The following is a 27,749-nucleotide window of genomic DNA, read 5'->3' as shown; positions in this document are numbered from 1 at the left end:
ACAGCAAAAATTGACTGAATAACACAAAAACAAACTTGTCAAGTCCCCCACACATAAGACTGCTTTCTATTTCAGGTTCTATTCCACTTGTCCACGGAACCAAAGATAATGTAATGTCTTGATCTTCATATAAGCCTTTTAAATAGAGCAGCGTAATGCTTTTGTTGTTATATGACAAAATATCCCAGTTGTGGTAGGGCTGCCTGGTCTGGTTTAATGCCTTCACAACAGATTTTTCGGTGCAGCTGGAGTATGGAGAAACCCTGTACAGTTTTTCCCTGACAATTTCCATACTACACTACACTTCCTTCTGTGAACTGGAGTTTTCAAAGCAATTCTTTTCACATTTGATTTTCATATGGTCAGCTGTGCAATACAGTAGGCTTATGTTATTTGGTTTATTTTGCAAACTTTTTTAGTAAGGCTTATAATAATACGTTTTCCAATGCCTACTATCATCTTTCCTCTTTTGATGAACCACCAAAATACCTCTGTGACTCTGGCATGCATTTTGCTGGTATTTGGAATGGCAGCACACAGTGAAAAATAAATAAATAAATAAATAAATAAATGATAATGAAGAAAAAAATATTACGTCTATTTCACTTTGAAATAAATTATTACAAAGCAGTTGAATACAATTGGAGAGAAGATGTAGAAAGGCAAAATACTAGTAGTATCAATTGGAGTGAATCAGCTGGGATACACAGGCACAATCTCAAAAAAAAATAATTAACTGTCAGAAAGAGATTTAGTGGTGCAAAAACTTGCATTGCATTTCTTCAGCACTCAGAAGATCAATCTATCTGGTTTTTCCAAAAGGAAATAAACAATCAGGTATTTTCCCAGTCTATTGCCTGCAAAGAGGGATGGGAACCTTAGAATGAACAGGAATGAAAGAAATCCAGAAAATCTTTATTGTACATCAGTACATTTTCAAGAAATATACTTACTTCTCATAAATTTTGTTTTAAAAATGAATTTTTCAAAGCACTTTTGGTAGAAAATATAGCCCTTGTTGATTTGCTTATTTGGCAAATAAAGGGAGAAGCAGTAGAAACAATTGTGGATGCTGCAGGGGACTCAGACTGAGTTTCTCATGGAGTGTTTTTTTTCCTGAATTTTATCTAGCTATTTCAGTCATTCAAAAGGTGTTTCTAAACAGAAATTCCACTACATGTACTAATAATTTTAATTTTTTCTCTTCTGCTCACAACCTGTTGTGCCATTAGTTACGGTTGCTTCAGTTGCTTCCCATAACATCTTCAGCCTGTGAGTCACCAAGTTAAATATGTCTAGTCTTGACCAGGTCCAGGAAGGAATTCTGTGGGAATGTGAGGGAAATTTCCAAATCTGCTGGTCTGAAAGAGCCTGACTTTCATTTTCAGACTTAAAAATGCTAAACTATTTTTTCCCAGAATTACCTGAGGCACACATGTACGGCACATTTCTTCAGTATTTTACATCTGTAATTAGATGGGTTTAGCAAACAGAAAATGAGTCTAGAAGGTGAATGTCCTGGCCTTAAGGCCTAATACTCTGAGTCCATTTTCTTCCTAGTAGCTTCCTGGTGCAGTGGTGTGGTTTTTTTTATTTAGTATGAAAATAATGTTGATAACACGCTGTTTTGGCTGTTGCTAAGCAGTGTTTATGCTAAGTCGAGGACTTCTCAGCTTCTCACACCTCCCCAACAGTGAGTCAGCTGGGGGGGACACAAGAAGCTGAGAGGAGACACAGCTAGGACAGCTGACCCAAAATGACCAGAGATATTCCATATCATATGACATCATAAACCAAGGGGAAAGGTGGCCTGAGGCCACTGCTCAGGAGCTGTGTAGGCATCTGTCATAGTAATACTAGGAAATGCTGGCTTTCTGAATTCGTTGCTTCCTGAAGGCTGACAGGAGATGATTTAAGCTGATCTGTTTTACTGTGCATTGCAACGAGCAGATATCCAGTTACCAATCCCCCACAAATGAAGCAGTAACCAGCAACATAATTGAATGTGTTAACAGAATTTTCTGAATTTGTCCTGCAAATGTCAATGTACTGGTTCAATCAGCTGATGGCAGCATCCTGATAAAAATTATATTTATTCATTAGTTCTACATCAAGTTAAAGTAAAGCAATTAAAATTCCCTTACACAGTCCAAAAAACAAGTACATTTAAAAACGTTCACTGTGTTGATTAGAAACTTAACAAAGAATAAGTATTGTTTCTAGACATCTTTTTTTTTTCCCCTTCAGAGAACAAGCCTTAACTGGAGATCACATTTTAGATCTAAAATATGGAGATAATGAGACTCATTTCTTTTTTACAGTGCTTTAAAATCTCCTGATGAAAAGTGCTATATAAGACTTTGATATTATTATGATTAATGCTCATAATCACCATCTTGTCAGTACTTTTTCCCCTTCTGACCTTGTAGTTTCTATGTAGTAAAAGGCACTTACCTCACTGCTTGATCAAGCTCTTAAGACAGCTCAGGCAGCAGGTTTATGCCTCCTTTCCAGGAGGTGGATTCAAGAATCTGCCTAGGTGGCTTGATGAAAGGAACGGGATGCTCTGGAGGGGAAAAAAAAATTATTCTTATTTTTCCAAGGAAGTTTTTCTTCTCAAGTCTCAGGCTTTCTTCTCATTGGATCACTGTCCCTTTTGGTAGAACATCCATGGAAATCATTCTGAGTGATTTTATTGGGAGAGGATGCATTAAGGATTGCATTTTATCAATGAGGAGACCTCTTGTTCAGCAGCACTCATTCCACTTCAACAACTTCAGGCTTGTGGGCAAAAATTGGGGTTATCTCTCTGTTGGATTTTGGCTATCTGGCATAAGCTGCTGAGTTGCAGTCTCATTAGAAAGAATTTGGAACACCACTGTGAAGAAAAGTTAGAGTTTAAGGAGTTGTGTAAATTACACTTTGATGCTTTTCTGCTTATACTGGCACTAGTGTTTCTCACAGGCTGCAAAGCAGCAACCTGGCAGGCAGCAAGTGACTTTTACAGGAGCTGCATCCTTATGTGAGCTCTCAACTCTATGTCCCACCCTAAATCAAAATGCAAACTCACTGAATAAAATCCTGGTCTCAGCAGCATCAATGACAAAATCTCCTCTAGCACTAGACAGATGTCATCTATCCTCTGGCTGTGCAAAGTATTTTGGAAAGCTTCGTTCACAGGTAGAACATTGTCCAGGTTTTTTAAAATAGCACACATTTTAAAATAATGCTCTGAACAAAATCATGAATCCAGAGCAAACGAAATTCTCTTACTAAATTTTAATAAATGTCTTTGAAAGTTTAACCATTCTGCAGTCTTTTCCCAAGAGAAGTCCCATTACCAGCCAGGATTTACTGAGTGTAAATCCATTTATAATGAGCTTCACTCATACTTTTCTCTAGAAATAAAAAAGGATGAGTTTTTTATGCTGAAGATGTTTGAATATTAGATAAGAGCAGATATAAAACTTCTCCTTATTTACTCACATATCTATAATTGAGCAGTTCCTGAGTAAGAACACTAAAATATTCCTTTGAGTGGAGGGTGACAAATTTCTTTCCTACTTAATACTATTCCACTGTGTTGGAATATTAAACTTAAATGAATTATAACTACTTTAAAATATTTTTAAATTAAATTGATCAATATATGAATCAATATCAATTATCAATATTTATATTAAATTCATCCATATAAATGTGGTGATGCTTGACAAACTACTTCGATTTAAAGCATATATAAAGGGATATGATTCCATATCATATTCCACTGTCATATAACAATATTAATATATCTCTACACCAGTGTAGGATCCAAACTTACTGGAAACTGTAGGAAATGGATATCGTGAAACAAAGATATAAAGTAGGGACTTCTCTGTTATTGCAGATTAACTAAATATTATTTTATGAACTTGCTTCTTTTATGTTGCAATGTTTGTTTCTGTGTTTCTAGGTAGCATTTCTCCTTACGAAACAGATCAGAATGCATTAAGAAAACACTTAACGATATTGCAAATAAAATAGCTGAGAAAGATTATCAAGTAAAACAACTTGATAAAATCAAGTAAAGTTCATTTATTTTACCTTCCTGTTAGTTCATGTCTTGCTACTGTAAGTAAAACACATTTGCATTCTAGGTAATGTGACTGACCTGGGAATGCCAGTTCCCTAAGTTCTGGCAAGAAGAAATATGTTAAATATTTTAAATGAGCAAAGGTCAGCATTTTCAGGCTATAATCTCACTCACAAAACTGATGTACTGCTTGTGGTGGTATATCCATAACTCTGAGACAAAACATTAATTGATATATTTCCCTCTGGAAAATCAGAATTAATTTACTAAGTTAATGAAACTACATGATGGTTTTGGCATTAACAAACATATCACCTACATTTTTCACAAAACAGTGGCCAACTACAAGCATTTTTTTTTAAACTACAAATATCTCTGGAAAAACTGAAATAAAATCAATCAAATTCTATTCAAATTTTAAGGAGGGAAACTCCCAGGAAACTTAAACATGTATTTGGAATATATTTGAACTGTATAAGTATTTATGTTCCTTGTCACTAAAGTTCAAGACAAATTTCCAGAACTACATACATTCAGATGTTTCGTGAGGTCTAAAATAATAGTGGTTACACATATTTATAGCTGTTTTGACCAGTAGATAAGATCACTAGAAGCATATAAACAGAATACTCAGGGAGTAGGTTTTCTCAGATTTTCTCTTCATGACAATTTTCCAATACCAAGGTTCCTACAATAGTCAGAACATCTAAATATTATAAAGAATTAGTGGGAAATCCACTTCAATATTTTTTCTCTAAAATTGCCTATACAAAGGCTGATTTCAAACAGGTTTGATATTCAGCTGCAGGACAGGACCTGCAGAGCAGTTGGTTTTGTCTTACCTTCCATATAGGGGCAGCAAGTGGTTAGGGTCTCATGTCTGCATATTATCTTTGCAGCCATCCTTAATGCTGTTTTAACTTGGGTGTTACTGTAAGAGAGGTGAGGAAAGGGGAGAAGTGAGTTTGATGGTATAAATTTTATTTCTTAAGGTGAATTATCCAAATTAAAAGTTGGGGAGAAAGGCCTCTAATTAGCAGTACTTGCTTAACTATTACTGAAGAAAGAAGCAAAGAGTTCATGAGAATAATATATTAATAGATAATATTCTCATTCTTCAAAATGCCTCCTTCACAGTAAGTGTTTAAGTATATGTGTAGGCCATTGTAGGGGAACTGTCAATCGTGCCATCAGAGCTTGGTCTTTGGAAAATTTCATCATCCAACAAATTTAATAAGTCCCAAATTCACTTTAAAATCTTTTATTTTTCTTGATAGTCACAGGCAGGTGATCAGCCCTTTTCCATGCCAAATTGATCGCTCCGCACTCAAACTCAGATATCTCTCCCAAATAACCTTGACTTACATTATTTTTACATTTCTTTGTACATTTTCCTCATTGCTTTTCTGAATTAGTTGTGTTTATTTTTACCTCGCTCTGCCAGCTGCACAGATACCACTAGCTGTGAGACAAAAACCTTCACAGCTGGAAACAGCCTAAAATAAGCACTGGGATGATGCCACGGATACACAGCATCAATTAGCAGCGGGAGCAGCTGTTGCAGCAAGCAAAGACCTTCCTGTGTTTGGTTTGCTGCCTTGTCATTTAGCGTCAGATGACACCACTCCTCATCAGGATGCAGTCATTGCACGCGTGCTGCACAGCACTCATTCCAGCACAGAGGGCCAGAATAAGTCTTTGGAGCCACTTATATGCAGCATAAGCTCTATTTTGAGACTGTAAGTAGTGCACAGGGAGTTTTTGCTGGCCCTAACACATCTAGGCATCCCTTATGGGGAGCAAAGCACAGTGGAAGCTTAGTCCTTTTTTTGTGTGGCCCAGATTTATGAGAGTTCTCTGCTACCTCAGTGACACTGTCCCAAGGACAGTACACGGCACAGAGGCCTCTAAAGTCACTGATGATGCTACACAAAGCTGAGGGAGTGTTAGTTGCATGTAGTCATCTTTCAAACTGTAGCAAAGATGGTAGCTCAGGCTTCTGCTACTTGTCCATGATTTCATAGAGAGACGGAAAGAGGGCAGGGATGAGGGGATGAGAAGGAGAGAGTGCAAGGAAGAGGAAGAGAAATGAGAGAGAAAAGGACACATTAAACTCAGGTTGTAAATTATAGGCCAGATAATGAGCCTGTTTCAACAAATCAGTGTTGTTAAACCAAATATAATTATCCTCCCAGTACTGTGTGTGTATGCAGGTTCATATCCTAAATGACATTGTTTCACCAGGAATCCAAGACACCATCACATATCAATCTGTAATAACCCTGCTATGGATCATGAACAGAATTACTTGACATGACTTGCCATCAAGACCTTCTATATAAGACAACATATGTGGGTACTGTGTACAAAGCATTTGGAGAGAACCATAACATGAAATGCAATGAAATAAGCTTGTCTAAGACAAACTGCAGTTTGGAAATACACAGAAATTTCAGGGCTGTCTAGGAAGGGTGCTTTTTAGGTGGGATTTTGGTGGACAGCTGAATGACACCATTTCTCCCAAACTCTTCTTCTTCCAGTTCTCAATATATGCAAAATTAAGCATAAAAATTATTACAAGATTCCAATAGGTCTTTCAGAAGTACAAGTAGAGCATAGAAGAAAATAAGGAAATATTTGACCATATTTTTATGCATACATTAAAATAGTACTATCACAAAATACAACTCTGTTGTAAAATAAGTTCTTTATCTTTGTTGCATTTAATTCTAAACATAGTCAGTTTTACTGAATCCAATCTCAAATTAATTGAGGTTTAAGAGTTTAAAATAATTCTTTAAGGGAAATTAGTAATGAAGAGTGGAGTCTCTCAGAGTTGAATTGCCAGGAAAATGTGAAGTGAGGCATTTAATCTCAGTTCACAATGGACAGTACCTCAAGAGAGCCAGTAATCTTTATATTACTCACACAAATAATTAGAAGTTTAGGGGTTTTTTTTCCTTAGAAAGTATTCCCCTGAGCTCCAGTAAATGCCAGTGCCAGACCAGGAGAAGTGCATTTTCCATGCCTAAGTGTTTCGTTCCTCCTGTATTTTAAAGTCTTGGTGAAAATGTTGATTACTTCACCATGACTGTTTCACAGACCATAATTCATGTAACTTCAAAAATTCTCAAGGAAACAAAATAAATTCAAAAATGCCACAATTTCTTCTCTTAACTTACTAAAAGCAGTCCACAAAACTTAGCCATAATTTGCATCATATGCATTGAAAAACGCTTAAATTTTCAAGATATCTATTAAAAAGTTGTTGTATTTCCTCAGAGCTGTGCTAATTTTTGTACTTAGAGGTACCATGTCTTTGATGAACCACTTTCATACCGATTTTCTTGCCTAAGACTGCCCAAAATCCTTGAACCTCTTTTCCTGCTGAGCCTAGGATGTTGGGTTGGCTTGGTCCCTACACCCTCCCTCACCTTCTGGTGGTGGCAATGTCTTTTTCCCTTGTCCCTTGACATCACTCCCAACATTGGGCTGCTCAGTGTTCATCAGCCAACCTCCTCTCATTTTAGAGGAAATGAGTGATGTGATTTCCTCAGGCCAGGCTGGGGCTCCAGTAGCACAGCCTGTTCAGCTCATGCAAGGGGTGTGTATGCCAAACACAAAGCCTCAGTGTGTGCAGTCCAAGGACTCCTTGTCTCTAACATCTTTGCTGTCTGGAGTCACAGCCTTTGAATACCCTGCATGCAGCTTCTGAGGTGCACACCAATTTCAATACAAATTTATCCTTACACTTTGTGTTAGAGCTACTATTGGTGATGCTAACAGAAGCATTTCTATTCTAGTTCTGTTTTGTAAGGACATTTCCTCCACTGCTTTAATCATCACATTTCAGCAGAGCTATAGAGCTGGATCAAATGAAAGATGTTTCACTCACTGGATATTACTGGTGCAAATCCAACTGGTTTAAAATAAAAGAAGTCTATCTGGTAGAAGCTAACTGTATACCTTGTAAAGAGGAAAGTTATGTGCAAGCATCCACACCACAAAACCTCTCTCCAGCTAGAATCTGGCCACAGTCCTGTGGCACTCAGATGAAAATCAAATAACAGAATAGCATCAGACACCACATCAATCTTTTATCCACCACAGGTGATCATGTTTGGGCTGTGAAGAACATGCGTGAGTACAGAAGGGCAGGAGTGCTGCTACCACCCCTGTCTGCACTGTGCATGGTCTGTGAACAAACTTAGGGTCTCTGTTCCCTGGGCTGTCAGTGCAGGGCCTTTCACAAACACTAGATTCACGTGGAAGTGCTGTAAAGTTTTATTAGGGAAAAAACACCCTTTAAACAGTTGGCATAGTTCTCTGCTGAAGGAAACCTTTCTCATTGAACAGTCAAAAGTGCTTGGACCGAGACAAAAGTACATTGGGAAAGTTTAGCAGAAACTGGCACCAAGCTAAACAGTAATTTCCACATGCCAAGTATCACTAGCTCCTTACTTCGGCTATAAATCAGATGTGCCCATGTATTTTCTAACTGAAAACAATGGTCACTGAGTTACACCTGAGTTCATACTTCAATATAATTTTTGAGACATATATTTCATTTTCAGTTAACTCACTTAATCTGGTTTATCACTTTCAATAAATAGAACCACATGTCCACATACATTCAGAAACTGAGTCCTCAGCTGATTTTGTAGCTGTGGATTAGGGTTCTAAATTATTAAGAATCCATAGGAAATTTTATCAAATATTACTTCCCTTAGTATTTGCAAAAGACTAAAATAGCTAGAGATAAAAAGCGTTAGACCTCATTAAATGTTGTAAGATCTCACTCTTGCTTCTACACTGAAAACTGTAAAATAGATTATGTAATGTAAGAACAAGCTATAATTGGATGAAGTGAGACTAAAAAAATCACAGGTTTATGATCCCCCTAATATTAATTCTCTGCCAAAGCACTTCATTAAATCTCAGTTACAGGTCATAGTAGCACCATGAAATAGTAGGATATGTTAAATAATTATGTACTAAGCGTGGGTCTATATTGCCTCACTTCACTTTGTGAAAAAGGTAAATGTGATTTTGTGAGGCAAAAATTCCATATCCACCAGACATTTATAGATTAGGAGAAGGAAATAGATTTGGCTGCAGGATCCCCTGGTGTTCTTCCTCCATAAAGTATTTTCTCAGGTTACCTATGAAATCAGTGAAGCAATGGTACAGCTATTCCTAAAACATGCAGCTAGAAAAAAATTAAAATGAATAGAAACATATACCTTTGTTTCTTAGATGAAAAAACATTTGATAATTCTTTTGTGTTTTCAGTGATTTGACTGAAAAAAGGCAGCTGAGCAGTGTAAGGTGGTAAGGAAGCATGGAATATCTGGGTCTGGAAGGGCAAATATGATGCTTGACTCTTGTCTAATGCATGGAAGAGTTAGTATTGAAGAAGGGCAGCCATAGTCTCCTTTAGGTTGCAGATCTAAGGTATTCGACCTGGGTCTGTGCTCTTGACAGAACAAAGGATCCCAGAACAATGACATTTTTGGTTTCCACTCTGGCCAGTTGGTGTTGGCTTTGTGTTCCTCTTACCCTTACTAATACAGGGCATGTTCTATCCCAGCATCTAGAGCAAGAACTCATTATTTTTTAAGTGAATAGGCTGGTTAGTTTTGGGGTTTTTTTCAATAAACAGTTTAAAAGTTCAAACTACACTATCATCTAGAGTTTATAATTTTTTTTCTCTGATCTACTTTATTAAAATAAAATTGGTTCTATTATGTGGAGACAGTTTTATTCAGCTTTTCTGCTGCTGAACACTCAGACTGGATAATTGGCTACCTTATACATGCATAGTCGTAAATGAAGCTTAAAATGTGGTCCTTTACACTCAGCATAATTTGGAGGGAAAAGTATCCTAGACAGATGTCTATTCCATGGTTTATAAGAGTATGTGATACCATCCGCACTTTTCACAGCTAAACCCTTGAAAACTGGGAGATTGACAAAGGGACCCAAACGTGGAGAGCATTCATTAAAAGATGTAAATAGCCAAGATCCGTGCTGTTTTGTTTCAATCTTTTTTATCCTGTTGAAAACAGGAAAGCCTCCTGTCATGCAGGCTCAGGGATTTTCAGGGCCTGATAAAGGTTAGTGACATTTTCAATTCATGTTTGTTTTCATTCTTCTAATCATGAACCCTGTGTCAGCCTGAGAAACCAGCTGAGCTTAATCCATAACCTTTTACAAGCGAAACATTAACTCTCAGCATGTTCTGTTGTCTTTTTAAAGCAATACAAAAGCAAAGGGAGCAAAGAAAGGAGCCACAACATACATGATAAAACATAGCAGCAACCAAATGCGGAGGTTACTTGAAATCAGTTACAGTTGAGGACAATAACATATTTTTAGGTCATTAAATTAATCATGTTCGTGTGTCATAACCACTGTAGTTTTTTCACAAGAGTATTCAGGACTGAAGAATAGAGGCAAAAATGTAGGAAAAGCCAAGTAAAGATTATCTAGAATTTTATCCTTTATTTTGATATATATTCTGACACATTACTATACCATCATTTTTGATTGGTATTAACTATGGAGAAAATATGCAACTAGTTTATTTTCCTTCCTTCTGCAGATTAACTCATCCCGCTGGTTTCCCATACAAGTTTCACCAGGTGAGTGGACAATACTTTAGAGTTTTATGGCAATGCAGTGCAACAGGGTGAATTTTATGCAAGGGCAGACTACTGGCCGCGTATGGCAATCTTCCTGCCTCACCAAGTGTGTGGAATGGCACACACTGAGCAAACCTGGACAGAAGAACAGCTCTGACTATAAGGCATACAGGGTCAAGGAAGGATAATTACTTCTCCAGCTTGTAAAAGCCATCATGGAGAAAACCTGAGCTCCCATGTCTCTGTTGAATAACAAATACAGTACATTTGTATTAAGGAGGCTCTCAAGTTACAAACTTTTATTGCTCAAAACAAGAAACTGTGTTAATTCATAGAAAAAAATAAAGAAACGGCACTCAGAAGCTATCTGAAAACAGAACAGAAAGACATAAATAAAAAGATATCTGATTTAAAAACCAAACAACCTAAGATGAAAAGGGAGCCCTCAGGAAAAGTGACTATTGAGTTTGAATTAGTGTGTGTACCACAGATACTTCCTGTGAAAAAGAAACCTTAACACTGTCTTTGTAAAGTATTGCTGTTATATCTGAGATTATAAAGAGATGCAAACTAAGGGAGATTTCACGGGATTTTTTTTCCTTACCTGAACATTTGTGTTTGAAATATCTTTGGATTCTCTATTTCTATGTGATTGGATTTGAAGAATAGGCTGAAAAATTATAGAAAGGGAAGAAGAGAAAGGGAGAAAGGAAATAACTGAAATGTAGGCAGAGAGACATGTAGACACACGTATATGCAGTAAATCCTAGAAGAGCCATTTCTATAGCAAACCAGTCTTAAACATTCAGACATAATTAGAAAAAGCTGACATATGAAGACAAAAGTAGAAGGATGGTGCACCAGGACATGGTGCTGTTTTCACTCCCAGGATGCCTGACCGTGACATTTTGCCAGTACCTCTGTGCCTCACCACAGCATTGAGACTTCCTCGTTTAGCTCAAGGCTAAGAAAATTAAAATCGTTGAAGCTGAGGCTCACAGAAACAGCAAAGTATTACATTACCTGCTGCATGTTGCTCTCTCATGCAGCAAAAGGTTTGGTGTGGAGAGCAGGACCCATCACCTGCGTGCAAATCAGCAGGAAAATCAGTCTCTGTATCTGCTGAATGCTTTTCCCTCTGGTTTGTTGGACAAAATTACTGGTTGGACTGGAGGCACACAGCCACAATCCAACCGTCTTCAGGAAGAGAGCGCAGAGGGAGACCAGAGTTCCAAGTCCTGCTTAATTACCTGACCTACTCCTGGGGCAACATAACTAATTATTGAGGACATGGTGCAGCATTACCATCAAATCCAGAATAAGTAAAAAGAGGCTTGGGAGGATTAAAAAGGCTTTTATGGCTGGGGAAGTACATATGAAGGAAAGTCTATTAACAGATGAGGGGGATGAAATTAATTGCAACTCAAAAAATAGGTAAGATAATAGACTTGCTAAATGAAAAATAGAAGGAAAAGAAATGAACTGAGAGGCCCACCAAAAACAACCATTGGTAATCACATGTAAGACTCTACAATTTAAATATTTACTTACACATTTTAAATTTGCAATTTAAATTTGCAATTTAAATTTACGATTTAATTATTTATACAATTTAAATATTTCATTCATCCTTATGTATTACGAGAATTAGCTAACAAATTTATTCACTCACTGATTATTATAACTTCAGAAAGCACATTTGCATATTCGAGCATGACCTGTGATGATGTTGTGGCAGTTTCCAGAGTCTTCTCTAGTTTGACTCATATCTTTGTGATCTCACCAATGCATTCACCATCTATCTGTTCTTCATGTTGACTAGCTTTCCCTATGTTATTACACATTTAGTGCTTCTCAATTTTCTTTTCTGAATGTTTTTCAATTCATACGAAGTTTAGGATTCTCAACTAGTTTTTCAGAGTCCATTTTATTTTGTATTTCTACTACTAAAGAGCATTCATCTTTAGGACCTATGTCAGCATATGTGCTTGTCTTTCTCAACATAATCAGGACAATTCATGTCCCTGGTCAGTTGCCCATTCTCACCTCCAGAATTTGCTGTCTTGCATCTGTCACAGCAGTATAGAACATCATGCCATTAATGCATCAGAGAACAGTTAAGATAGCACACAATTGGAGAATTCTGGTCCTTCCAGCTTTCAAAATTCTTTCACAGGAGGTTCAAAATAAACTTAATATTCCTGTTGAAAGGGTATTTTTAATGCCCAATCCAATGGAATCATTCCTTCTCATTTGTTCTTCACACTGTGGTTTGATACTGATGATAGAGGACTGTGGTAAGTTCAGTGGCATTCTGTTGAATCTGCCCGCATCCCCCAAATGTTTGAGATAAGAGGTGTCAAGTGCTTTTTAAATGATAAATAAAATATGCATTTAGTGGGTGATTATGTTTTTTCAGTTATGTGATTTCAGCACTGTGGTTGGTTTAGATGCCTTCCTCTCCTCTGACACAAGCTTTCTGTACCAGTGCAATACTCTCACGTAATGATCACATAATACAAGGAGATGAATTTTTCTTGGAAGGGATATCAGCAAGATGGCTCAGCTGTAACACTCTTATATCCACATTCTTTGTCATGGATAAAAAAAAATCCTTTCATCCAGTCAGAAATGGCCAATTTAAACATTCATACATAGTCGCAGATTTGACAAGATCGTCATGAAAGTCGTCAGCCAAATTTTGCAGTTTTGCTGGGGTATTGCCCCTCTATAATGGTTCTCTGAGCTGCATTTTCAGATAAGGATACATCACGAGGAGGAGTAGTAGTAGTAGTAGTACTAGTAGTAGTAGTAGTAGTAGTACCTTGGTAATACCTATGAGTTGTGTTGTGGCCCTGGCTTTTTTCTGTGTTTCTATTGTCTTAGAATGTGAGTAACTACAGGTTGGCAAAGTGAAAACTGCAGAAGAGCAAATTATTACCTGTGGTAAATCTGGACACACAGACTATTTTATCATTACTTCTTCTCTCTGCTTCTGAAGTTGCATGCATTTGCTCTCTCTTGTTTTGCCAGCCTTGGAGTTTATCTGCCTGATTGCTTCTATGGTTCCTTTATTTGCTCTCTATGTGTGAGCTTATTTTACTGTGTCTCACCAGCTCAAACTCTTGCATGATAGCATGGTCCAAAGGCCTTAGAGCAGAAAGTGGGCTTTACAGACAATATTTCACTGCACCACAAAGTTTTCACTTTTGAATCATTCACAATGCTCACACTCAATCTGGGCATCAAGTTCCTTCACTTTTTAAACTTCAAAAAGTCACTGTTTATTGAACACTCAATTTCTGGCCCTGGTTGGGTTTTTTTATTTTATCAGATTATGCTTTTAGGATGTTAACTGAGGAGGAATTGGCACTGATCAGGTTACCAGGATCATTATAATAAATTAAATGCTTTATTGCCTTATTGCATAAACCCAGATCAATGTTCTCTATTAATTTTGATAATTCCTGTTAATAATGCCATGTCCTTTTATAGAAGTGACTAATGGATTTACTTGTCCTTTAATGGGCTTCTCTTGGTCCCAAGAATTAGATCACAGAATCAGAAAGACTGAGAGTGAGGAGCTGAAACAGCAGTGCAGAGCAAAGCAAAAATTTCAGAGGCTGGAAGCCCAGAAGTGGGTAATGTTAGGCTTCTAGTTCCATTTGAACTAAATATTGGGATCAAAGGATTGACCATCCCAGTATTTCCCTCAGCCTCAATGGGAGCTACTGGATTCTCAGCATGTCTCTGAAAACCTAGCCCTTATCATTCAGTCCCTATGTGATTTTGTTGTTTGTGAGCAACTTTGGAATAGATTTGGAAGCCTTGTGTAAGAGCAGGTGGAAGGAACAAGACTGAGCAAGGAGAGAGAAAGCAGTGTTTGAGCACTATGAGATTGTTTCTGATCACACAGTACAATACAGGTGTTCAGTCGCAGTAATTTCCAAAGGCAAAAACAAAAGGCCCAACACCTGGTGTGCCCAAGCTGGTGCTTCTCACCCACCGCATCACCTGCTCTCACCCACAGCTGTTCTGAAGTTAGCAATAGTTTTTAACGTCATATCACTACTATTTGCTAACTGCCTCAACCTCCCAGAGGGCTTCCCCCATTTGCCAGATGCAAATTGTGATAATTAAAACGAAGTCCCCACTACCGGTGCCCTGAGTACAGAACCACATATTTCAGGCTGTGCATTAGGCAGAACTTGAAGCAAACTGAGCCCAAAGTCATGAGGCTCTCTCCCTAGTTAGCAGGAGGTGGGGGTTGAAGCCAATGGATATCCTTGATCTTTAGCATCCCCTTTATTTCATTACATCTAATTTGGTTGGTATTATCAACATTATTACACTGATAGTTGTTTCAACTTAGACTAATTTAATTGATAGAATTCTGTGTCCTTGCTATTATATGAGACAATTAGCTCTCATTAGTTCACATTTCACTCATTTTCCACTGACTGATTGCACTACATACTGATACTTGCTATCAATATGTAATGCAATCAGTCAGAGGAAATGTTGATATAGTATCTCTAAAAACTATCACACTTAACGTTCTGATTGTCTTCAAAGTACCAATATTTTCCTATAACTTAATGGTTTCATAATGCAATGTTTTGTGTTAATAACAATCTTTTTAAGGTCACACAGTTAATCACATACTGATTAAACAGTAGTTAACTAATGAGGATGACAACTTATTAATAAATTGCAGATAATACACTTCCGTTATTCAGTGTAACCTTTAAAGAGTAGAGCTAAGACTGAGGGTTGACTTAAGACTTTTTGCCTCTCTTTTCATATAACTTCTTGAGGCTTATTTTCTTGAATTCTAGGCATTTTTGTATGCTATTGTCAAAGTCCTGCTTTAACTATGTGGACACCTTTAGCAAAGCAAGAACATGCAGCTGATTCTTAGATACAAAGGTGAAGAGGTTACTTGGATGGTACTACTGTTAATTTGTCCTTTAAGCACCTACAGCAGCGAGACTATAATGGTAAGGAGTGAAGAACAGAGGTCTATCAGATTATTACATCAGAAATGCTAAAGATTCAAATGAAAGAAAAGGGTAAAAGGTACAACCAACTTAACATAATCCACTCAGCTTTCACTGAAGTCCATCTGAAAATGCACAAATAATTTACTCCAAAATTTGTATAACTAAATCTCTCTTCTTAAGAATCTGTATACCACTACGCACTGGTGTGAATTTGTAGCTGTGTTTATAAATAATAAACTTCCAGTCCTTGCATTTCTATGAACTATAAAATCCCTCAATGTGCCATAAACATAGATCATTCTGTGAAAAATAATAGTCCAACATTCTTCAATACATAATTTGCAAATCTCATCTATTCAATAGCAAACACATTTAATCAGCTCTACAGTGAATCTGAAACGGACTCTTAATCTTGAAAAGTTAACAACATAAAAAAGCATAAAAGAAATGGTTTGCAGTTGGGGACTTTAAAAATTCCCTACAAACGTATTTTAAAGAGTAAATCCAAATTAGTCTTGCAGAGCTAAATTTGATGCTAAATAATGACAGAGGACATTTAAATACCATACATACTATAATAATCTGTATTTGAATCCTGGCTTCCATGAACTAAGCTAAGCCTTTAGACAGAAACTAATTGCTACAAACATTAATTTTCAAGTCCCTTTTGTTTCCTATTGCAGGCACCTCTGGATGCAAAAGGTACCCAATTAGCAGAATTCATGGTTCTGATTGTGCATTGTGGGACTAGTATAAACACTGCTGATTACTATTCCACTGTAATGGTTGATTTTTATTTATTTATTTTTTTCTGATTGCTTAATAAGGCCATCTATTCTGCATCAGACACTGGCAGGGTTGCTGGTGAAATCAGTTAGGTCACTCTTTCTGGTCATAGTTGCAGGAGGAGCCTTGTGATGGTAAGAGATGACTAAAGGCATAATTACAGACTATTTAACAACATCTGTTTCCCCACTTAACATTGTCTGCTCAAGTTAGTTGCAGTTAAATAAATAAAAAGGAAAATAATGGTGAAGACACTAAAAATTACTATTACATGGGTAAAACTCTAGGGTTTGTTATAATTACAGAAAACAGAGTTTACCATGATTTTTAAAAGGCACTAATTTATATTAGAGAGTTTCTATACACATGCACTCTGGCTGGGTGCTGCTGCTTTTACAGCCTATGTTATTTAAATACCTATTTGTACAGAAGAATTAGTTGAAAGTAGAAAAAAAACTTAAGATGACTCTACTTTCTTGAATTTTGCTGTATGTCATCATTCAGCATAATTACATGACAAGACTCTTTAAGATTTTGCGTTTAAGAATAAATACCCAGAACACCACCAGTTCTTGTCAATGACAATGGAAAGAGCAGGAGCTCTGGGTACCTCCATATGTTTCTCCAGTCATACAGGGATACTGTTTAAATCCTTTTATTTATAAAGGTAGATCTCTTGTTGTCATTTCTGAGTATATTGCTCCTTCATGATGAAAAATAACACATAAATAAATAACTGCTGTCTAAGTCCAGCTTAGACATGGATATACAGCCAAGCCATCTACAGCAGCAACATAGTTAGCGTCTAGCTAACATCAGGACACATGTTCTGTAAGTTACCTGCACTCTTTTTTTCTGTGCAGATAAATGACATAGTGTAATCAAAATATCAACTCTAACACTGTAACATTGACAGAACAAGGGAGATAGCTTGTTTGGTTGTTGTAAAACTAAGATATTGAAATAAAAGAGCAAATATTGACCTTCTTCACATTAGTTGCTACTAACAGACAGATTATCAGCTACCACCAGTGTAAAACCCACTGAAAACAGTGAAATTTTGTCAAAATAAGGCAGGTATCCTTACATGCTCAGACTAGGAGTCCTAGCACAAGATCATCACATGCTTTAAAATACACTTAAGGCAATAGAATTAGACAGTCTATTTCAGGTAGGATTATGGCCCTGTTTCTTTTATTTGGGTGGTTTTTTGTGGTTTTTGGTTGGTTGGTTGGTTGGTTGGTTGGTTGGTTGGTTGGTTGGTTGGTTGATTGGTTTGGTTTTTGGGTTTGGTTTTTGGGTTTGGTTTGGTTTGGGTGTTCATGGTTTTTTTGACAGGCCATTGGAAATAACATGAGGTATAGAAGGAAAAGTAGGTTGTTTTCTTCAGGTTTCCAAATGCTCAATTGCTCTGGGACCTGGTTTTGCTGGATACAGTGGAGAGGAATGAAGAAGCTCTGGATCTTTGGTTATACACAAGCACTACATTTGTAACCATGAGATCAAAAGGAATTAGGAATCAAATACTTTAAAAGCAAAAATGTAATCGTAGGAAAGAGGGAGTAAATAAGTAGTACAATCCTAATTTCTCAAGTGGATCAGAAAAGAATGTCCTTTCAGAGCTGAACATCCCAGGATCAGATACAAGAGAGGGTGTAAGAAACAATGGAACTGGGGTGCCAAGGAGCTGTCAGCGCCCCTTACATGCAGTGCAGGCAGAACCTGCTGATTCTATTAAATCTGTTGAGGCTGCTGTTAACACAGGGTATTCCTATTGTGCAGAATGATCTTTGCTTGTAGATATTTGCTTGGCAAGAAATAGTTATGACAATGCACATCCCTACTGTGCATGCACATTTGTACATGTACACTCACCTATGCATATACATGACACAAGATCAGAAATATGATTGTGGATGATTGAGAGATTCTCTATTTTGCACCCTGTAGAAGCATCTATACTTCAATTGGATTGCCTGTTTCTGGGATTAGACTTCTCATTTTCATCAGATTCTCACTCAAGACAATATATCCAACTCTGACTTTATTCTTCATCTGGATGAAGAAAATGAGAGCAGTGTTCCTGTTATCATTGTAGCCCCATTCCATTATTTTGGAAAGTCTTGGCTCCCTCCTGTACATGCTGTCCAACTGCAAGCAGTTAGGACAACATTTCTCCTGTACCGTTCACTCCCTCCCTTTGTTAAAATCCAAAGCCTTGCTCTTGAATTGAAGGCCACATAACAACTTCACTCCTTCTTCTGCACTAGCCAGTCAGGCCTTTTAAAGTAATTCTTGCAAAAGAGTGGATTCAGTTTTAACCATTTCTAGTGAGCTGTAACTAAACATGTTTCCATAGCACCATTTACCCCCAGTAATTTTAGATGTTGAAGTTCCCAGAGTCATAACATCCAGCCAATATACTCAAACCCTGCCCATCATATGTCATTATTATTATTAAGAAAGTTAATCCATTTGCTCCAGTTTCTATATTTCAGGCACCTATTATTATAATTTAACTCTGACCTTCTTTTTTAGCCAATCCTTGCTGGCCTCATTAATCAATTTTGGGGACAGTGCAGCTTCTCCATCTGGTACAACTATCTATAAACATGGGCACTGCAGAGATAGGCAGCATCACACTCATACACAGAGGGTGGACCAAGGGGTGAGCAGGTGTTCTATGTCAGGAGAGAGAAAGAGGGCTACAGCCATGAAATGGTCACATACTCTGTGTGTATGTTTCAAATTTAATTGCAAAGTCACCATCAAATGGTTCTGCAGCTCATGTCTCCCATTATCAGCAGGTTCAGGATTAATCCACTGCTCATGTAGTGGTAATGTGCTGTAATTTAATCAGTCATAAACACAGTAAGCAATCTGTGTCAGTGGACTATTTAAAATACAATTTTACTCACCATTTTCCTGGGTAGGTAGGCTGAGAATGGTCAGCAGCACCAATACATATCTGAGACTGCACAGTTCTGCCAGCTGCTTGACTTCCTGCCTATAATAGTGTGACTTGCTGGCAGGCAATAGACCTGGGGACGACAGTGGACAGTAGATCTGAAATACACAATCACTTCTCTAGCTGCAGGTTTTTCAAATACATTTATTTCAGGGAAATTAGAATTAAACAAGTCATTTTCAGATTTACAGAAGCAGAGGTAAAATCACTTTAGTCCAAAAATTTTTTGTTGCAATGATCAAGAAATTTTCTATGAATTGACCTGTTTTTTGTAGATGAAAGCTCAGCAGCTTAGTACATGTTACTGTTTATTTCCCATAAAAATATTCTAAACCCTTCTCAAAGGTTTGTTAATCTTTCCCAGTCACACAATTTTTCTTTCATTCAGCTTATTTTTACTATTACAAGTTATCATCTTAATGTTTTTCAATAAATTCTTGCCTAGTTTGCTAAAATAGTAGAGAGGACAAGAAATTGTGACATCAATTATTTTGTATTAATAAACATAAAGTGTTTCTGACTATTATCAGGTGAGTTTTGTAACAGATAAGGCAATATTGGTTGGTTGGGCTTGGGGGAGGAAGAAAAGATGCTGCCAGTTTTTTCAAACTACTCTAATAAGTAAAAAATTTAGCTGGTCTTTACAACCTTCAGCTGTTTCAAAACTTAATCAGATGGTGAATGTGTTCATAGTTGAGTCAAAAATATCTCATTTATTTGGAGATGTACTTTTAGTATGATTACTGGGTTTTGAAAATTAATTTGTTACTTTTTGAAGCATTTGATGTTGAATTACCTGTATACTGCTGCAACAAAAATAGCTGCATCCCGTTCACAGGGGCTTTCTTCAGCATCTGTACCTGTAATATAAAATAAGGGAATGTATTCTGACTAATTACCTATTCAACAACATCCATGAATACTAAAATTATCAGTTTCCACCTCCATTTAAGACAAAACCCAGATTGTATTTCCTGTAATATTATCCCACAGCATCTGTCCCCGGTATTACTGTAGACATTTATCTCCAACCCTTTTCTCTCCTTTTCATTATTCCTTGCGGCATCCTCTGGTTTATGGCACACTGTATCTGCAGGCAGTGCTGGCAAAATTAGCAGATAGTTTTACTTTTCAGAATCCAAAGTGTTTTTCTGGGTATAATATGCCCAGAAGGCATTTTTGTTCCTTAATTTCATCTTGGAAATTTTATATTAATTGTGGAAGCACCATTATGGTACCTAATATTTTTTGTATGTGATTTTGGCTTATGTTTCATTTTTTTAATAAGTTTTTCAGTTAAAATCATAAAATCATAAACAATTTTTATATTTTATGACACTTATGTGATCATTTCATAATGGAAATTTTACCTGGCATTGTAAATGAAATTTACATTCCTCCTAGTGATTTTTACCACTCTGCTGTAGAACTGCATTGAGTTAGTTTTGATTGTCCTTCTTCCAGAGAGCTGATGATCTCATTGCAGCCTTCCATGTTTATAGATACCTACCTTATCTGTTGGTCTTCCTTTTCTGTTTCTGAACTGAAAGTGAGGTTGTTTTTGAAATTTTGCATGACACTAATATATGCAAAATAGCTTAAGCCCCTACTGTATCCCTCATTAGAGTGCTTATTTTTACCCCTTAACTTGAATGACAAAGGTTTACCTTTTCATAAAAGTACATTTTTTAATAGCATCTAAAGACATTCTGGTGTTGGGCTGGGGAGGTAGGGAAGGTCCTCCAAAGCGATAGCATGTTTTTCATGCATCAGTAACTTATATCAACTTATAACCTTAAAAAGGATGGTTCTTACAGAAAAATATTAAAATGGCCATACAATTTCAGTACAGGCTGTGTAGTCTTCTCTCTTACAGCCCTGTTGGACGTTTGCCATTTTCTTGTGAAGATTTAAGGATTTTACAGTTGCTAAACAAGGTTTCTTTCACTCCCATGTGATGAGAAGCAGGAGTACAGGGTGCTACCTTTGCTGCTGTTTAACGTTGTCTTGTTTAATTTGTTTTGTGCTGATTCACGTGTCTCTAGGATGGGAGTCACTTTTACTGTTATACTCACTCCTCATGCTGAAGTCTCCATTTGTCCTCCAAATAGGCTGGTCTCTCTCATAAGCCTTTCCTGAAAGTACCACTACCATAAATACAAAATAATACAGCACCTTTACTCACAGATGCTCACATACCCAGTAACTCAAATTCAACCATAAAGTACAAGCACTAAAGATGATTATATAGAATTAATAAAGACAACAGAAATATCTTATGTGATTCCCACTGATCATAAATCCTTTTATTAAGCATTTTAATATTGAGTGCTCAGAAAAAGTTTAGATACATAACAAAATATTTTAAAATAGATACATTTTGTGGCTTCATGCATTGACTAAATAAATTTTAAGAAACATATGTAAAATTATTAAAAAACAGACAAAGATTGAGTAACATTTTAAAATTAAAGGATGAATTTAGGTCTCAATTTCAAACTATATATTTTACAAGAGAAGAGTTTGGATACAGTTTTATTATTTCCTGTGTAAGTTTTTATTTCCAGTGTTATTTAAATCTATTTAAATCTACCCACTATGCCAAGCAGTGTTACCAAGCAATCAAAATCTGGAAGCATACAAGTGTCACTGAGGACAAAACATATAGATCCTGTATTTTGAAAAGCATGTTACCCTTTTGTGTCAAAAATATTATCCAGCAACTTTGTTCCAACTGGATGTCTACCAAAAAAATAAGACAAGTTGAAAATCAGTGGAGTTAAACCCCTTGGAGAGATGTAAAACTGTGAGTATAATTGAAACGTTAATAATTATGCTCATGCTGATAATTACCAAGAATAGTTTGGTATAGTAGTTACAGAGCTCACCTTTCACCTCTAGGTCTTGGATTTGATTTCTACCTGGGACTGCATGAAAAGAGTTCAATTATCTCCATCTGCCTTTTAGTGGAAGGATTTTCCACCCCATTCATACTTCAAAAGTAAACAAAAATAAAAATAGATGGTCAGAAAGAACATTTTATGCCCCCAATCAGCTAATTAATTAGAAGTTTTGGGCATTATTTTTAATAAAATTTGACAGGAATTATAACAAGGTTTAGACCACTTGGAAAATACACAAAATGACTGAAAAAATGCAACTTGAAAACAAATCTCTACTCCTTCCTCTACCATTCCTTTTAGTATTTTGAGTGTATCATACAAAAATTAATGTAGTGCCATAATGTAAAGATAAAACACTCACTGCTGTGCTACAGCCTCACAGGTATGAATACAACCTTATCAACACGACACAAACACTTTAACACAACACTTATCCTATTCATAGTTTAATGCATAATGAGAAAAGGAAATAAATTACAGATTATACACAGCATTAGCAACAGAAGCTCAAAAAAATACATTAAACAGGCTCAGTATTTTGATGCTGGGTTTTAATTAGCCCAACTGCCTCCATCTATCTGCCACACATAGCAGGAAAAGAGTAATGATTGCTAGATTATGTAGGGATCTAAGCACATGGGTCTCTTAACTTAGAGGTTTCAGAGATTTTATAAAGTTCTGCTCATTTTTCAAAGCATCTCTTTTATACCATGATAATAAGAACTGAGCAATATCTGAAGCCCTGATGCAAAGTTATGAGGTAGTATGCCACTGGGACTTTAAGAAACAGTGAAGCTTTTTTTGTCATGAAAAGTGAAATCTCAGAGTTCTGCAGTGATAGGCAAAAATTAAGAAATAAAGATCAAAATTTAACAACAATAATTGTTTATGAGACACTGCAATTAGTTTCCATCAGTTACATACCATTTCCTATGGTAAACATTGATTTAATCTGTGAGTTGTGCACGTCTGAAAAAAAAACGCAAACACCAAAATCCACCATGTTTCCACAATAGGCAAAGCTACATTCCTTAACTGTATCAAGAAGATAATCCAAAAAGGATTTTATTCCATTCCTATCTGAAAGCAATACCATCATTATCTGTGCTTTTCCTTCTTAATTGTTCTAGATGCCGAGATAAAATAGGAAATGCAACAAGATCTAGGCATCACAAAGAGTGTATTTTAGAAAATTTAGATTCTAGTACTTTAATACCACTAGACAGGAAAACAAATATAGTTAAAACCTTGAAATGAACAGGAATTCTCCCCCGGATTTCAGCAGCATTGAAGAGAAATCTGAAAAAAAAAATGGGGCTATTAGCAAGAACGTGAGAGCATTCAGCTCAGCTTGGAATTGAAATATGCAGAAAGTGCTCCAGTTACTGATAGCAAGACACCTCCATTGCTCCATTCCTCTCCCCATTTCCCTGGTTTTAGTTACAAGTGCTTTGATTTTAAGTCAAAGGATAAATACTGTGTTTATATATGCTTTGTTCCTTTTCCTTCAGCAGTGTAGGGAGATGTATGGAACAGAAGGTACTGGGGGTAATGCAGTCACAGATAAGGCCAAAATTTTTTGAAATCAATATTCACTGAGTCTGTTATTAAGATCCAGACGGAAGCAGAGAGATAGGGATAAAACCCTTGCCTTATCTAAAATATGTCCATGCAGTTTCCTGGGTTTTAAAAATTTTTGCTTAGGTTATTCATATTTTTGTTTTTCCCAGAATTCCCCTGGTACAAATCAAATATGTATCTTACAATTATGACATGTGCTCTATTTCTTCTGAGCACCTTACTTTCTTGATTCCTCTTATGTGGTAGAGCCAATTAAAGTCACTTTCTCTAATAAAAGTCCTTTGTGATTCTCTATGTCTCTCAGTGGTGAGACAAGGTAACCATAAGTGAACAAATTAGCTACAAGAGGTTATTTGGATTCATTTAGGTTATAAAAGACCTCTGAGATCACTCAGTCCAGCTGTTAATTTAGCACTGCTAAGTCCACCACTAAACTTTTTCCCTAAGTGGCACATCACACCTTTTAAATACCTTCAGCAGTGGTAACTCACCCACTTCTCTGGGCAGCCTGAAAAAAAATTTCCTAGTATTTTTTTTTTTTTTTTTTTTTTTGCTCCCACAGCACAATTTGAGGCCATATCCTGTTGTGCTGTTGCTTGGGAGAGGAGACCCACACCCACCTGGCTGCAGCCTCCTTTCAGGCAGTTGTAGAGACTGATAAGAGCAGCCCTGAGCCTCCTTTTCTCTGGGCTGAACACCTCCAAGTCCCTCAGCCACTCCTCATCAGATTTGTGCTCCAGAGCCATCACCAGTACTGTTGCCCTTCTCTGGACACACTCCAGCACCTCAGTGTCTTTCCTGTCCTGAGGGGCCCAGAACTGGACACAGGACTTGAGGTGTGGCTTCCAGTGTCCAGTGCAGAGGGACAGTCACTGCCTTGGTCCTGCTGGCCACGTTATTTCTGATACAAGTCAGGATTCCATTGGCCTTCTTGGCCACCTGGGCACACACTGGCCCATGTTCAGCTGCTGTTCACCTCCAGGTCCTTTTCCACTTTGCATCCACTCTACCCCCAGTCTGTAGCACCAGCTGTTGGATTCCAAGGGTAGGGCCCAACACTTTGCTTTATTGAACCTCATACAATTGGCCTTGGCCCATGGATCCAGCCTGTCCAAATCTGTCTGCAGAGCTTTCCTACCCTCCAGCAGATCAATACCTCCATCCAACTTGGTGTTATCTGACTAAGGGTGCACTCAACACTCCCATCCAGATAAAGATACTAAGAGAGATTGAACACAGGACTGAGCCCTGGGAAACACCAGTAGCAATAGTGAGCCAAGTGGATTTGACTTCATTTGACACCACTCTTTGGCATCACCCATTCAGACTGTTCTATACCCTGCAAACACTGCACCTGTCCAAGCCATGAACAGACACTTTCTCCAGGAGAATGCTGTGGGTAATAGTGTCAAATCCTATGCTGAAGTCCAGGTAAAAAAACGTCTTTACCTCATCTACTACAATTGTTGCTTTGACTTAAACATTCATTTATTAGCAGAACAGTCATTTATTTAACAACACTAAAGTTTGGTTTCACACTGCTAGCAGGAAACTTTATGTGTGAGCCATACTTCCATTTGGCAAAAATATTAATTTCTCACTATTTATCATGTCTACAGTTTTAAATGCTACAATTACAATGCATGGAAACACTAAGCGCCTTACTGAAAATAGAGAATTGTGAATTATCCTATCTTTTCTTTGTAAAGCATCAGGATTGTTCATTCATCCAGTGGCATTTGAAGGCCTTCCTGAGAAGAAAAATACCAAATGAGCCTTGCATTTACTGCTTTGAAATTAACACTGTAGCCCCTGCGTAAAAAATACAATACTATTGGCAGCAAAATTGCTAATTACATGGATGTAATAATCTGTCTAGTAATAAAAGCACTGAAGAAAACAGAGAAGAAGGACAAAATAATGCCGTGGCTGTGGGAACTGTAAGATGAGAGGAATGAAGGCATATGGAGAGCATCCTGTGCCAAGTCTCACCATAAAAGGACCAGAGTCAGAGGAGAGGGGTTGAAATGCACATTTAACTTATCTGAGATATGTGCACGGGCACAGCACTGCGGGATTGTGCAATGTGTGACAATCTGCCCACGCCCTGGTTCCTTCTCTGGCTGCATTTCACCTGTGGCATTGTCAGTCACATTTTAAAAAAATTACAAACGTGCATCAACAAGAGTCTTACAGAAAAAGTTACCTAGCAATTAAAATGTATTTTGAAAACCTTGAAGTGATAAAATGCATAAATCTGCAGGGAATGCCTGAGACACAGGAAGGAATAGGGCAGGGAAGGAGAACCCCCTCAGTTAAACATAATCAAATGCTTTGATGTTGAATGTACAGCTGCTGCATTGCACCCACAGAGTTTCAAAACAGTTAATACAAGGTTTTCACTCCTTGGGCTTTAAAACAGGAAAAAAAATACTAAACCCCAAGTGAAACTGAGAAATAGAGAATCCATTAAAGATATTCTCACAGTAGGGCACAACAGGCCCTATTTAGTGGCTTACAGATGACAGGTTTGCAAAGCACATATTTGTCAAGTAAATGACAGATGAAGGAACTTAAAATACTGACTTCAAATCTATATTTCTTTCACTTTTTTTTTAAGAAAAGTTTATATAAAAATTTTTAGATACCAATTCTGGATTCTGGCCTTGAAATTCCTTTCACACCTATTTTACATGATTATCTCATACATCCATGATCCCTTTCAAAAATATAAACATTTCCACTTCTTCAGGTATAGCTTGACTTATTTGTGTCCCTGAATCCTCTACTTTCTAAAGAAGAGAGATATGGTGCTTACACATATATTACATTTACTGTACTTACACTGTATTACGTTTTTTTCTCCATTGCTACATGTCTTTCTTGATGACTTCATAAGCATTTCAGTACATGTGGGGATACAAGCAAATACAGCATTTCAAGTGCAGATGTGTTAACGCCCTGTGTCTTGTAAACACTGCTGCTTTTTGTTTGTGCACTTACAATATTTCACCAATGACAGCCTGTGCTTTAATTTGCTACTTTACATTTATTTTTCTTATCTTTAAAACTCCACATATTTCTAAACTTGACTTTTAAGAGCTAGTCCCCAGGTTTTATGCATACTATTGATTTTCTTTCCTGTGCCATATATATGGCCTTACACTTGCTGTTATTTAATGTTATGTCAGATGCAATGTTTCAGTCATGCACCTTCTAAACTTTTTTTTTTCCAGTTTTGTATGGTGAATGTCCAAATCCTTGCCCATATCTTTATTTTCTTGGGAATTATCTCACTGTTCTAGACCAGCACATGTCCTCACATATGCAGCCAGCCCCACTGTGAAAGCTGTTGCCTGTTGTGTACTTACACAAGTTTGTCAAAGGTCCCAGAACAGTCACTTGCTCTGAGACCAGGCATTGCACAAAATAGTGGTCTAGGTCACCATTATGCTCAGCTCCTTTCCTTCCACTTTGTCCAGCTCATTTTGACATTTCCAGGCTCTAACTGCTGCTTCTTCTATTGGAAAATGTAAGACTGTGAAGAGGCAGTGGGTGGGAAAATACTTCAATGGAAGAAAAACAACTCTGTACTCCTTCATATGTTGCTCTTCTTTGATGATATCACAGGTCTAAAGAAGTGCTTTCACACCTGCTGTCAGTAGGACTGCTGTAAGTTACTCCTCTGTATTCTTTCTTCTTTCTCCTTTAAGGTGCAAATTTTATACAGCATTTTCTATAGGCATGAGTTGGTAATTAAATACCAATTAAGGCATTGCTTATCACAGC

At 37.1% G+C, this 27,749-nt stretch overlaps 1 long non-coding RNA gene across 1 annotated transcript; it reads right to left on the bottom strand.

The window, feature by feature from the left end:
• Positions 1-4,931: 4,931 nt before the first annotated feature.
• LOC130253585 (uncharacterized) lies at positions 4,932-26,448 on the bottom strand. The gene is made up of 3 exons (XR_008840582.1): positions 20,273-26,448; positions 19,427-19,549; positions 4,932-5,006 (listed from the first exon to the last, which is right to left on the bottom strand). It is a non-coding gene; the product is annotated as an uncharacterized LOC130253585 (long non-coding RNA).
• Positions 26,449-27,749: the final 1,301 nt, after the last annotated feature.

This window comes from Oenanthe melanoleuca, chromosome 5, assembly GCF_029582105.1.
Source record: "Oenanthe melanoleuca isolate GR-GAL-2019-014 chromosome 5, OMel1.0, whole genome shotgun sequence".
NCBI classification, from domain to species: Eukaryota; Metazoa; Chordata; class Aves; order Passeriformes; family Muscicapidae; genus Oenanthe; species Oenanthe melanoleuca.
Note: the sequence above shows the minus strand (reverse complement) of the source record. Positions and strands in the feature narration are given on the sequence as shown.